This window comes from Rhyacophila brunnea, unplaced genomic scaffold, assembly GCF_057557595.1.
Source record: "Rhyacophila brunnea isolate RB1 unplaced genomic scaffold, BYU_Rbru_1.0 scaffold_7, whole genome shotgun sequence".
Lineage (NCBI taxonomy): Eukaryota > Metazoa > Arthropoda > Insecta > Trichoptera > Rhyacophilidae > Rhyacophila > Rhyacophila brunnea.
This window is the reverse complement of record NW_028233339.1, coordinates 13583377-13596854: the sequence shown is the minus strand read 5'-3', so window position 1 is coordinate 13596854 and position 13478 is coordinate 13583377. Positions and strand designations below refer to the sequence as shown.

Below are 13478 nucleotides of genomic sequence, written 5' to 3'. Positions count from 1 at the left end.
TATATTTTCTCAGAAGTATTTTCAAAAATTATGTATGTTCAATAATTAGAATGTTACATTCTTAAATATTGTGAATTATTCGTTGAATAAAAAAAGTAATTAATAATTAATAATTATTTACGATAATAATTGTTGGCCATAATCAAAAACATTGTGTTCTTGCTCTGAAAAACTAATTTATAGTAGATTTTGACGAGAATTCTGAATTTCACAATGTTCTTGAAAATTTGATAGCCTCGTGCTCAACGGGCGACTCTTTGACCAATTATAATAATAATATGTTGATGTAGGTAATATAAACATATTATCTATTTTATATTATTAGATTAACCCTGTTATATAATAAAATATCAACTATGATTGAGTATATAAGCATAAGGTATGTTGGTTTTAAAACCATTTTTCAGGTCGTTCACTTTTTTCGAGCAGGTGATGTCCCCATTAAAATCATAATAATAATAAACAAAGGCTCACTACACCACTATTTCTACACAACGGAAATCCTACGGTCCGCATCAGAGTGGAAATTTTTTCGGTTTTACCTTTAGTATGTAGGTCAAAATAATTTATTTTTAACTCTATAATTTAAAATTTGTAAAATTAAAAAACTTGATCGCCAAACCATTGTTCTAAAGTCCTCTTAATTTAAAATTCCCAATAAATTATATTAAAATAAACATGAAACACAATAGAGAGAGAATTTAGCCGTATTAGAATTTTAATGACTTTCTCATTTTGCAGTGCTTCTTGCGACATAAGAAGAAACCACTCTATCAACAGTATTTACATTGCATTCATCTGCTGTATAAATCCCTGTTTTTTGCCAATTACCAAGGGCCACGAGCTCTTCATCGAGAGGTATAGAATTGTCTTAAAGATGATTTTGGCTGTAGTCCCTCAAATTATATCAACATGTAAAATCATTTTTGAAATATGAAAACGCAATATTTAAGTAGGCAAAAAAAATACTATCCTCATTTGCGCATGTTTACAGATAAAATTAAAATTAAAAACTGACACGTTTTGAAGGTACTGAAATAATAATTATGTTTGACTATAGCCATAAGAAAAATATAACCTTTCCTATAGATCCACCGGTATAAGTTGTCCGCTGAGTGAGGGCGCCACATGCTAGTATTTCACATAATAATATCATTCAATACTTTTATACTATAATGAGTTTAGTTCTAAATTCGAATACCTGATGATTTATGCTGGTATATCTATACCTGAGCCTCCGTGATGCGAATACATTATTATCATTATCATTTTAAACAGTCAACATTGTCATTTATAATTCACGCAGGGACAGTTATTCAGAGTAATAATAATTAATGAGTAAATACAAACTAATTTTATTATTGCTATTCATTTAACTTTATAGTTATTTTGCAATACCCTGTTACCGAATCAGAGCAACATATTAATTTTTATGGCTTTAGCCTTAATCAAAATTAAATTAACGATTCGATAATAACGCGAATGGTCAACTAACTATTGACATTATTAAAAGCCGTATTATATTATAATAATATACTATTAACATCATATTGAGAAAATATTAGATACTTTGAACTATTCATAATTATTATGTGCATATTTTAAAGTAGGTATTAAAAAGTTAAGGTCAAAGATTTTATGTGGTTTTTATATGTATTAATGATAGTGTGGATCTTAAAATAAATAAGTAGTTTAAAATTGATAAAACAATATCTTTTTTCTTGGTCGACTCATGACTGAGGATCGCGACCACTTTTTAATTTTTCCATCCTTTGAGCGACCAAGACTTTCCATCCTTCTCGATCTTCCGCTTCTATCAGGGCAGAATGAATGGTCAGCTCTTTTACTTGGTCGCTCCAGCAATATAAACGAAGACAAATAAAAGTATATACTTAACTGCTTCATTATATTCCTATCCATATTTTATATTTTTTCAGGTTAATTTAAATATTTATAGGACAAAATATGTCCTTGTGAGAGTTGTGAGACAGGTCAATTATTATTAAAATTCATATTTTTAATAATTTGTGTTTTAAAGCTCGTATAATTATTTGTAATTTTAATATGAAGGTATCTAGTTAGCTTAAATATTATTAATTTATACTATTTTTATTTTGTTTATAAAACTTTAGACGGTAAAACGGTAGATTAGAGTTCAGATCTATAATTTCATGGTAGCAGGCTGGGAACAGAATGATTTAATTCAAAATTTACTTAAGTATATGATTTTCCATGAAGAATTCTGCAGTTTTTTGGACATATTGTCAGGCGCGGACCGGACAACCTGAAGAGACTGGTAATTTTGGGTAGTGTCCAGGGAAGGCGAAGCAGAGGAAGAGCGTCTGCGAGATGGAGCGACCAAGTGAAAGAGCTGACTGGAGACACCATCCATTCTGCCCTGAGAGAAGCGGAAGATCGAGAAGGATGGAAAGTCTTGGTCGCTCAAAGGATGGCGAAATTTAAATGTGGTCACGATCCTCAGCCATAAGTGCATGACCAGGAAGAAGAAGATATACTTAATTAGTTGAGCGAATTGATTTCAAGCAATGTATATCAAAAATCTGGATACCTTCAAGTTATGGCTGTCATTATGCTTCAATTTGGGGTGGACTTAATAATTTTACATAATGATTCATCCGAGCATACATCTTATTAAGTTTAAGACCGTTACAAAATCACAAATTATATTTTTAAATTTGATTTGAATCTTTTGACAATTGAAAGTTATCTTTTATATTGCTAAGTATATTAGGTATTTTGTTAAACTTGCTATGATTGCAACAAAACGTGACTGGTTGATGGATGTGGGACAAAAAATAATAATAAAAAAAACGAGTAAATATAGAGGTACGGTATTACTGGTATGAGAGTACTCAAATAACTGATTATAATAAAACCAGTGGGCGTGTGCCACATCCTTATTCATTATTTTATCCATCAAGAATATATATAGCATCGTTTGCCCCTATAATTATTTCAATTCGAAATTAATTAGAATATTTAGCAATTCATTCAGACACCATGTGGTAGTTTATCCGTCAATATTTTACAGTGATTCCCAAAGTGGGCCAATTGCATGGTTAAAGAAATCGAGACCCGGAGGTTTTTGTACGGAAAATTTTGTGTTTTCTGAAGTTATGGCTTATTTGATAATACGAAAGACGTAATTTAGGAAACATGATTTTTCTATCTATCTATTTCGATGTACTAGAATACTAGATAATGCCAATTAAAAAAGAATGATTGAAACTTCTTGTGTTAAAACACAAGTCTTAGTGTAAGCATAACATTAAAACTACGATTCCAGAACGTTTTTAGTACCGACATCTAAAAAAAATATTGAAATTGATTAAAACAGAAAGCTCTTGACAGTTTGCGTTGGTTAGGTACTAAAAAGTACAAAATTCGCATAATAAACAAATCATTATTTCAAAGCTAGCTAAAGTTGTAGCATTTTGACTATAAGTTCTGTTATTTCGTGGCGGTTTATCTTACTGTATAAAATATGTTTTTACAGGCATTTTTAACTCAGTGTGGCCCCAGAAAATAAACATAATAATGCCAGTGTATGAATATGTATGCCAATACGAAATGACTTAATCATTAAAAAATTAAACCCATTTTCCTGCTTCACTTTTATATTACATAATATGTGTATATATAAAAGCTCCATCTACATTAAACAGGGACGCAAGTACGGAAAACGCATATTTGCAGACGCCGGGGCACCTTCGGAGGTTATTTGATTCGCTCGCGGGGGTGTTACCGATTTTCGAGGAGAATGCTAGATTCCCTTTAATTTTTTCCCCTAAAGCTTGTAAGCTATAAAAAGTCGTATTATACTTTACTTATGAATTTATAATATGTACTGAAAACAATCGCCTGTGGCGCATTCGGTTTAATACATATTATTATACATACAATTGAAAATTTATTGTACTCGTACGTAGGTATTTACTTCATATTTTTAGTTTTAATTTTTTGGTTCTTGTGTTTTTTTATGAAAGCCAGCGGCAAACAAATTTTGAAAATAGCCAATATACTGGATTATTTGCTAGGTTATCATTCTTGAATTCATGAATTTTGTCGAAATCGGCTCTGAAAATTGGCGCTGTTCCCACCTGGCTTCCAGTAAACAGACATATAACATTTTTTTTTATATAAATTTATGTTGTATTGCACCCTCCATAGGCGAAAGATTTTCTTCAAGATCTTTTGATATTGTGACAACTTAATAATCTTAAATGCAGTAAATACACGTGTTCAGCAGTGTGTTAGAATAAAATTATTTGCAGAAAAATCCGAAATTCCTATCTTTTAGCGATGAATCCTACACGACTCGACACTAGTCATAACTGCGCACAACTAAGCTTAAATGTAGCATAATATGATTATCTCAAAGTTTTATTATAATATTATGTAATAACTGCATTTAAATTAGTGGAACATGATATTTGTTAATTGTTATACCAAGAATATTGACCGTTTTCAATTAACTAACATTTGCTGTGTCAGAGGATTAATTTAAAATATTGCTAACAAGCTGTCGCCTTTTGCGTCGGCGTTCGAGTTGACAATCTTAATCACTCAACCCAAACATGTCGAACCTTGAATATCAATGGTGGAACATTGGCGTCAACGCATAAATTTGCAAATAGGATGTCATATCTAAAATTTCATTAAATCTTATTGGTTATCATGATATCAGTCGGGGCCAATCCACACACGAATGAAAGCCTTCCAGAATAAAAATAGAATTCGAAAAAAGTTATACATAGTGCTTATTTAATAACGCAGCATCTACGGAATAAGGTTACATGTAAGTTGTACCTATGCAGTTCATCGTGGAACACTTATTCGTGTGCCGCAGTACGTGAAAAAAGAGTTCGTATAACATTTTGTCAAATGACGAGTTCTTCGTTGAACATTTCACCGTGGAATACATTTGTACGTATCTTACAAAATGCGGCGATAGTTTGCAAATAGTACTGTTCCAATTAGATTAACCATACTAACCTAACTAACCTAACTAACCCAACCTAACCTAACCTAACCTAACCTAACCTAGTCTAGTAAAGACATCTCGTAAAATTCGCCCCATGTTGTAGCATACATACAAATATACTCCACGGTGAAATGTTCAACGAAGAACTCGTCATTTGATTAAATGTTACACGAACTCATGTTTCACGTACTGCGGCGCACGAATAAGTGTACTGCGGTGAACTGTTTAAACTTACAAATTTCCGGATATGGCAGAATAAAAGGTTATCTCGCGAACGTCTATGTATGCTCATACAGAACTCAATCTTTCGTAAACGGATGAACGTGATTGAAATATGAACTCAACTTACATTGCGTTTATGTCTTTACATCATTACTGACAAATTCTATATAAAGTATACGTAGGTGTCCACTTAAATAATGCCGTATATTATGTAATATTGCATCGACATCGATTTTAACTAACTTCCAGACTAGCTAGACATTTGAAACTTTTAGAATATACCAGATCACGATGCCAATGCATTCTTTTAATAATTTTAGCCATCTTTAAATAGAATTGAATTCATTTTCAGTTAATTCTGTTTTCTATGAAAAGTTATTTCGGAAGACATCCGTAATCCAATCCACTATTATTGGTTGCTAAGGGGGTGGTCCTAGCAACTAAATTATTAATATATACGTGTGTTACTATGGAAATCAAAATGACATTTCCGTATTCTATATTTGTTTGTTTGTTTGTTTTTTATTTACTTCATATCAAGTAAAAGTTTTAGCATATCATAATAATTCAACAGAAAATTTAAAAACGTTGTATATAAAAGTTCTTTTTACCTAGCAATTATAAATATTATATTATAATTATTTGCCTTTATATCTTTAACATGTTCTGCAAACGTATGCTCTATAAAATATTAAAATTTCAAATAAAAGCTTGTGCTCTGTATAAGTCAATGCGATCAGGTTAGATTAATTTAATCAAAGTAATTTTATTCACAGGACTTCTAAAAATGTATAATGTTGACTACTAAATTTACTTTATTTATCCATCTAGTTTTAAATAATATGTCTCGTTATTTCGTAATTGCAATTAATTAGGTGAGTAAGTACTTCACTGTAAGACACGTCGAATCCGACAAGTCATTGGTGACAGCCCGCATAAAAAATCTTCATTCCATCAATGTAATGAGAGCAGTTAAAAATAGAAAAGTAATTCGCGGACATTTTTACAGCTTTTGTGGACTATTTGCATTTGCAGCAATACTATTCGCGATTACAATACTATGGCATAATGCGGGCGCAGCAGGGTTGCCAAAAAACTGTTCTATTTCAAGAGAACTCATTTTAGATTGAATTTAAATTAGGTATAAAAAAATCGGTGTGTGTACTTAGTACTGTAGGTACGCACGTTAGAAGTTATAGCGTAACAAAACAAAAACAAAATTTATTAAATTAAACTAGATTCTTTGACTAGCTCTTAATTATCTTGTTAAATTATACACTCAAGAAAAAGGACCGCTTATTGGAACGCCGTTGGTTTATTTCTATACACTTTAACTTATATTGCTAACTGACGCTTAATTGTTTGTTTACGCAAGGAATTGCAAATGGCCGAGAATAATAAATTCGCTAACTAGGCAACGGAACAATTGTTGTTGTTTTTTTTTGTATTTTTTATTCCACTTTTAATCAATAAATTAGGACCGGTTTCGTCCGCCTCAGAGGGACATTTTTAACTGCGTTTTATTAAATTAAACAACAATACAATGCAGTTCCACCATGAATTGACAGTTAACAAAATAAAAAAACGGAACAATTCTAAACTAGATATTATATTGTATAATCGTCACGACTGCATTATCATACTGTGGCGTAAAGGTAGTGCGTTCGGCTGATAACGCAACAATCATGGTTCGAATCCAATCGAGTGCGTTTTTTTCGTGTGAAAAAATGAAGTAAGTGTTACATGTCACACGCCAAAAATACACTTTGATCTGATTTCCCATACGCGCCAAAAGAAGTATAATTTCCAAAAAGATTATTAGTTATTAGCTTTTTGGCTTCCACGTCATTATCAAGACTACATAATATATTAAAATAATTAGATCAAATAACTGCCCGTTCAAACTGATTAAATTCCCATACATTGTATTGTCGACAAACTTTATGTGTACTTTTCAACCTCTAAGATACTCCTGGTTATTTTTACTCAGCTTTTGAATAATATCTCTTCTTTGTACGGCGTGCCCTGTTTATTTTTATTTAAGGTATCGATGTGACATATCGTAACGACTTATTTTGTGCATCCCAACCAATGACATTAATATGGACAAAGCATTTGGAAAAAAATGACACTTAATTTTTTGTCGGGTCTGCCAAATGGTATAATCTGTTCTAACGGCATTACAATAAAGGTGATATTGCTATAAATTCCCTATGCTTTTGGTCGGGTCTGCCAAATGGTTTGGGTCTGCCGAATGGTATAATCTGTTCTAACGCCAATACAATAAAGGTGATATTGCTATAAATTCCCTATGCTTTTTGTCGGGTCTGCCAAATGGTTTGGTTCGAACGGGTTCTCTCAAATGAACATTGATACTAGAAACACTGGTCTAACGCCATTACAATTAATAAAGGTCATATTGCTATAAGTTCCCGATGTGTGATATTGCAATAATGGAAATTGCGTGACGTCTACCTATACATGTTCGAATGTCACTACGCTCGAATTTACTTGCTAGCTACTGTATTGAGTGCGTTGTCCATTAATAATGTCATTGATCCCACCAGTTAATGTAGCTGCAGACCAGGTGTTCATGGATAGAATTAAAGTTAGAAGTGTCTACGAATATTCCCGGAAAAATGCACGGGTTTTCCGTAGAAAGGGTGAGGCGCTATAAGCATAAGAGGTTTTCAGTCGCTGTAAGACTAGGTGTTTAATTTATGAACTCCATGTGGAACTGCACTGGGTCAACGTAGTTTACAAAGCGTGTTTGGAGATTCTCTCTGCAAACGGTATGGGTAAGGGTAATTCAGTTCGTATCGTATGATCATAATCGGTGACTGTGAGTAGTGATAGTGTATGCACTGTAATATCTACTAATGAATAATAAATTACTATGTGCTTAGATAGTGTAGTAATTCATTTTAGTAGTTTTTATCTGGCACCACATACCTATAGAACGCATCATGTTTTAGTACTTGATTAAAATTCAATATTAAAAAAAAAATATCGTTCTGAGAACCGACATAATTATATAAATTGAGGATAAATATACATAAACATATCACATAAACCTGATGTTCAATTACATTGACATGAAATCCGTGTGTTTCGTGATGTTGATAAGTCTAAAAACATTAATTCTCAGGGCAGCCATTTGTTGATATTTTTGGCTTTCTATAGTAAATCAGTATGTTTATAAATTTTAGTATAATATTTGTAAATTCTCAATAAACTAAAATTTCAAAATATTCCTGATTTACCAAAGAAAACCAAACTTACAAATAGCTGCCCTGAGAATTGGTGTTTTTAGACACGCTATACACGGAAATAAGATATAAGTAGAGGAAAGAGATGAGGGCAAGAGAAAGCGATGCAATAGCCGTGATGAAAGTTGACAGTAACGACTGTAACTATAATTAAATTGCCCTACCATAATTACTAGACAACATTGCGTGTTCACATATTCATGGTTAAATGATTCCCTTCAGGAAACGCCACTAAATTGTGAGTTACAATGATACTGATAAGTAGTTATTGCTTAAATTCAAATTCACTAAGATATACGATTGCATAATTTTAATTAAAGTATTTTCTTTCCCAAAATGAAACAATCATTTTATATTACATTAAAAGTTTAAACAATAACCAGCACTACCTGATAATAATATAAATCTTTGGGTTCCACTATTGTCAGCAATTCACCTGTATCTTCCGCATTTCTGTATATAAGGGTTCAAATAGACTATATGACGATCGGGCACATATATGCTAAGAGCGTTTTAGTGTCTATGATCAAATATATGCCATTCCAACATTATACATACATATTGTATGAGAGCTATGACATCGTATTTACACTCTGTGACACCCTGTGACACAGGACGCCAACATAAGAAACGGGTTTTTCGACATATATATGACCGATCGTCATAGAGTGTATTTGAAGCATTATGTTGTAAAAATAAATATGCATATAATGTTATGTACCTACGTTTTCAGAGATATTGGTAGCTGGTACAAATAAAATGGCTCACTTTTATTTATGAAAAAAAGGAACATTTTGTGTTGTAAAAATAAATAGTATGGTAAGTTTTCGTTTTAGTTGGCAGCCCTGTGACGCAGTGACGCGGGTTCAAAAATGACTGTCGACGCGACATTATGAATCGAGAGAGTCTGCACGTATTCTAGTCTCTCTACATACTTACGCATGTCGTAACATTCATTGACTCTGTATGTATTCTGTATGTATTCTGTAGCTAGAATGGTTTGCAATGTCAGCTGTTAGTTGCGATGTCCAGTTTAGAAATAAGTTGTTTAAAAAAAACTTACGGACACATGTATTTAAATTTTGATGGTATCGCCGGATTATCATAAATTACACTTTATTATATTAACCATTTTCCGTTTAGAGTAAAGGTAAGTACCCACATAATAATATGTAAAGTTTTATACATAATTTGGTACAGCTGAGTATTTTTTTTTGGAAAATATATTGGTACGCAGTGGGACTCCAACCCGCATTCATTAAATTCTGGCCAACGTGCTCCAACAAAAAATATTTTTCTAAGATGCATCTGACGTATTCCAATTTACGTATATCTATTCAATAACGAAAACTAAATTCTTAAATCTTGTGACTTATTCATTGAACAACAAAAACAGTTCAATTATAGGAAAATACTAGTCTTATTTGTATTGACTACCTACTGAAAATTAAGGCTATACTTCAGTTGAGGCATGGTCTAAAAAGATCGTGGCTAGGCGATGCGCGGATTGTGCAAATGACGCGTGCCGAACGAAATTTAATTTGTCATAAAAATCCAACATGCGTCCATTTAACGTTATGTTTATTGTTATATTACTAATAATAATAGTATATTCATTGACATGTTTTCTTTTTTAAGTACATACGTAAAGTTTTTTAGTCATATTTACACAATTTAAGAATATTTTCATCCGACGCCATGACAAAACAAATCGACGTGCGGACACCTCGACGGTCGGTCTCCGATTGGCGACTAGTGAGAAATTTCGTCGCACCTACTGTTGAAAATTATTTGCCGTTTCACTGAAGTACGCTCTTAATAACAAAAAGTACTTTATTATGGAATAACAGTGACAATACTACTAAAAACCTTTTTATAATTTACACGGACATAGCGTAATTAGGATAATATACTTTTTGTTATGAAAAAATATTATTAATACTTATTTATTTATTAAGTTTTATCAGTGACGTCCCGTGGGGAAGGCAGATTGAGCGTCGCTTGGGGGCGGCAGTTACTCGAAGGTCGGCAAATCTAGGAGAATCATTTGGTATATGTAGAAATAGCTACCTAAGCTGAGTACTTAATAACGAAGATATCTTTCCTTTAAAAAATTCACCTCACTGGTTAGAAACAAAATGGTATTAAATAACGTAAAAATTCATGATGTCTAGTTTACTTCCGTTACCCTTTGACGTATTTGGTAACCAAAAACGACACGAGCACGGATGATAAAAAATATTGTATAAAAAAATGGGGCGGCATTTTGTCTAGGGACGTCACTGACTTTTTTAGAGACAAATATAATGCATTGTATAGATATTTAACTATCAAGTAAAATGTCATAAACATAATATCATAAAAGTCGAAAATTACCATTTCGCTGAACGAATCATCCATATTGTCTCTTGTCTAAAAAGTACCTATATTAGTTATGACAATACTATTTATTATAGACAAGATATTAAGTCAATTGTACTCAGTCATTACAAATTACAAGGTGATTCATGAAACAATCACACGAAATAGAAAAAGTAGAAAATAATACGTTACTTTTAGTTATTTAATACTCTTATGTGAAACTGAAACTAATTTTGTTTTTATTTTCCTTTTAAATCAAGGGATGCTAAAATTACTGATGTGGAAGATACCAAATATAAGAAAATCCCATTAATTAGATTTAATAATTCATAGATGGATAAGTAAATTGATATCATCGCAATTTTCATTTAATCTAAATTTTATAACTTTGCATGACCTATATTGCATTCGGAGACCGCAAAAGGAAATTGAAAGGGAACTATTCTATTTATCCCTTAGCTTACTAAGGCTTACTAAGGCTACAAATCACAATAATAGCATTGATATTCTCTTGGCGGACTTTAATTAATTTTTCTGAATTTAGATATTTGTTACAAATAATATTATAATGTTGAGAGATCAAAATTTCTTTTGCAGCAGAATATAGTATTTGAAATAATAAATACTTATATTATTAAATGCACAAAGATTTTTTTTAAATCAACTTCTATTAATACTTTCTATTAATTTAGTTACCTAATATTTCTTTGGTAGAACTCGATTTTTCAAAATGATAATATAAATTTTATAAGGTAATTATAAAGTTCCAGATTCGAATCCTGAGTCTGGCAAATAAATACACATATTGTTTTTGGAGTCAGAGTATGTACCTACCTAATAGGTTGAGAAAGTGGCTAACAATTTTGAATTTTTTAATGAACAGATATTTTAGTTGTTACTAAGTTTAGGTAACTGTTTCTACATATACCTAATGATTATTTTCTATTTGCCGGAATAACTGCCGCCCCCAAGCGACACTTAACCTGCCTACCCCCACGGGACGTCACTGAACCCAGTTAATCTCCTTCTCTTACTTCAAAAACGATTGAGAAATAATACCCCTCAGTACATAATATTTTTGGAAACAGTATGTATTAACTTTATTAACTTTACTTAATAATATTGCATGGTTTATTTGAATATATGAGTTTATTAAAGTGTTAGTTTCCATGAATCTATAGCATAATATGGATTAAAATGCGACAAGCTTTATCTAAAAAACTATTCCCACTATTATAGTTGATCCTTACTATTTTACCACGTCTTTCTTAGCTCGTATTCTTGTTTATCCGGTGGTTGTTTATCCAGCACAAATCTTGCAATAAATTTTTAACTAACTTCCCGACTAGCTAGACATTTGAAACTTTTAGAATATATCGGAACACGATGCCAATGCATTCTTTTAATACTTTTAGCCATCTTTAAGTAGAATTGAATTCATTTTCAGTTAATTCTGTTTCGTATGAAAAGTTATTTATCCAATCCACTATTATTGGTTGCTAAGGGGGTGGTCCTAGCAACTAAATTATTAATATTTACGTACGTTACTATGGAAATCAAAATGACATTTCAGTATTCTATATTTGTTTGTTTGTTGCAAAATAGCAAAAAAAAAAATGATTTGTTGACAATTGACTTATTTGTCCTAAATTATTAATACATAGAATTATCAAGTTTATATTATGATTCAACAGAAAATTTAAAAACGTGGTATATAAAAAGTTCTTTTTTTTATCTTGTCATTATTTATGATAAATGTTATATTTTCACTAGGATTGTTAGAATGATAATATTGTTTCTGAGTAAATTAATGTGAAAAGAACAGCTGAGAGACAACATTTAAACAAAACACAACACTCTTTTAATACAACATATTATATATTTTAAAACAGCGCATACAATATTAAGTAGGTAGGTAGCTACTTATTGATATTTTTATAAAACAAATATGTTCCATATTTAAATATTAGATAAAAAATAATCTCACAATAAATTACATAAGTGTGACTAGACATAATTAATTATCAAAGCAAACAAAAACGTGATCGAACAAAATTATGTTTGTGTTTTTTGCAATAAACTAGTTTGAGTAAGTAGTTGTTTTTATCAATAATATTATATTATATTATATAATCTTCCGGTTAATACAGTAAGTAGCGTATCGATATGCTTATTATAATATGTAATAATATGTAGTGACAAAACAATTCAATGGAATTACTGCACAAAAAAAACGGCACAAAAAATAGTCATAGCCGAACAAGTTACTTAGTATCAAATCAATTATACAAAATGACAACTTAAACGATAATGTTCTATAAAAACTACGCTGATTTATTTAGACATGTATGTAGTAAGTGTCATAGTAAGTTTATCTGTTTATAATAATTTATTCATTTATTGTAATTGTTTTTATTTTATTACGTGGAACATCTTCGACGATTTATTACCAGTTTCGGTACCAACTACATTGAAGTTAATGGTCCCACCAAACCACAACCGCTCCGCACCACACCCGATCTTAATCGGGCGTATCACGAGACTTTACGTTTGGATATGAAGCATCATTTTTATATGATTGGAAATGTCTCAGGAGCAGTTACTCAAGATTGAGGTCACCA

At 31.3% G+C, this 13478-nt stretch overlaps 1 protein-coding gene across 1 annotated transcript in view; it reads right to left on the bottom strand.

Moving 5' to 3' along the window:
- The window catches only part of LOC147064519 (guanylate cyclase 32E), a 264366-nt gene that overhangs the window by 220829 nt on the left and 30059 nt on the right, over positions 1–13478 (bottom strand). The window lies entirely within an intron of this gene.